This window comes from Tachyglossus aculeatus, chromosome 2, assembly GCF_015852505.1.
Source record: "Tachyglossus aculeatus isolate mTacAcu1 chromosome 2, mTacAcu1.pri, whole genome shotgun sequence".
In the NCBI taxonomy this organism is placed as follows: Eukaryota; Metazoa; Chordata; class Mammalia; order Monotremata; family Tachyglossidae; genus Tachyglossus; species Tachyglossus aculeatus.
This window is the reverse complement of record NC_052067.1, coordinates 21,791,747-21,793,488: the sequence shown is the minus strand read 5'-3', so window position 1 is coordinate 21,793,488 and position 1,742 is coordinate 21,791,747. Positions and strand designations below refer to the sequence as shown.

Sequence of the window (1,742 nt, the reverse complement as noted above, 5' to 3'; positions counted from 1 at the left end):
CATGAAGCCTGAGAGTCAGAGGTCTCGTCTTGTCTTATACGGTCAAGTTGTTTTTGACCCGTAGTGACTATATGGACAAATTTCTCCCAGAACACGCCGCCTCCACCTGCAGTCATTCCGGTAGTGTACCCATAGCATTTTCCTGGTAAAAATACGGAAGTGGTTTACCATTACCTTCTTCCGCTCAGTAAACTTGAGATTCCACCCTTGACTCTCTCCCATGCTGTGGCTAACTGGCGCTGGTGAGTTTTGACCTGTAGCAGATTGCTTTCCACTCGCTGGCCACTGCCCAAACTAGGAATGGAATGAGTATGCCTCTGCCTGACTCTCCTTCTTGTAGCCAAGACTGGTAGAGTACTGGAGACTCCCCAGGTGTGATCCTGAGAGGGGAGGCGTCAGAGGATCTGGGTACTAATGCTTGTTCTGCCACTTGTCTTCTGGGTGACCTTGGGAGGGTCACTTAACTTCTCTGTGCCTCAGTTCCCACATCAGCAAAATGGGGATTCAATACCTTTTCCCTCTTATTTAGAATGTGAGCCTGTTGTGGGACCTGACGATCTTGTATCTACCCCAATGCTTAGTGCAGTGCTTGACACCTAGTAAGCACTTAAAACATACCACATTGATTAAGAGAGCCGATAGGTAAGGTGGGACCAAATGGTTCAGAGCCTTGAAGCCAATTGTGAGGAGTTTTTGTGAGGAAAGACACAGGGAGGCCATGGATGGCTTGGAAGAGTGGAGAAATGTAGGCTGAGCGATGTTTTAAGGAAGATGATCCAAAGAGCAGCATGTAGCATAGCTAGGCTGGAGGCTGGCAGCTAAAGCAGTAAGTCTAGCAGTGGCAAGACCAGAGCTTATTTCAGGGTCGTAGGAGCTTGGTTGGGAGAGGAAAGAGTGGATCTGGGAAACGTTGTGTAGAAAAAAGCAGCAGGATCTGGCAATATTGAAGGATTATGGAAAGTTGAGGCTGACCCCAAAGTTGCAGGCTTCTAGTATAGAGATGATGGGTGTTAGTGTTGGCTGAGGTGGAGAAACAAGAGGGGGGAGTAGGTTGGAGGGGAAAGATGAGGCATTCTGTTTTAGGCATATATTTGAGCTACCGGCAGGACATCCAAGTGGTTTGGGGCCCCTTTAAACAACCAAATGGTCAAAATCTGACCTCCGTTCTGAAAGCTTCATTTGGTTCCAACAGTTAGTGAGCTTTCTGGGCTAATTCTTAGTAAAGCTGATATGCAAACCTGGTGGGAGATTTTAAAAAAAGGCATCCAGATGATTGTTGTCCCGCTGTAGCCAAAAGAAGAAGCACATGTTAAAGAACCTCATTTCCAGATCCCTGCTGACATAATTAGTGAGGCTTCTCTGCCAACAAGAGGGACCCTGTTCATTTTCAACCCTGTTTGATGCATGGGAAAAAAGAGTATAAGTTTGCCAAATAGGAGTGGGTCAGGCAAAATGAAACCAACTCATAAGAGAAAATTAAATAATAAGGGAGTGACTCTAATTATCTGGCTGAAATGGTTACCTTACAAAGGTATGAACAGTGACCGAATAAAACCAGGAGACAGCCAATACTCGAATTTCATGTTTGTTTAGTTAGTAGGACCAAAGTGGCTGCCCCAGCAACTACTTGCTGGTATGAGGCCCTACAGCTTATTGCTATTATTATTATTAATTAATTAATTAATGATGGCATTTATTAAGCGCTTACTACATGCAAAGCGCTGTTCTAAGCGCTGGGGAGG

General features: G+C 45.4%; 1 non-coding gene across 1 annotated transcript; it reads right to left on the bottom strand.

Moving 5' to 3' along the window:
• Positions 1–252: 252 nt before the first annotated feature.
• On the bottom strand, positions 253–390 carry LOC119925067. The gene has a single exon (XR_005449738.1). It is a non-coding gene; the product is annotated as a small nucleolar RNA SNORA7 (small nucleolar RNA).
• Positions 391–1,742: the final 1,352 nt, after the last annotated feature.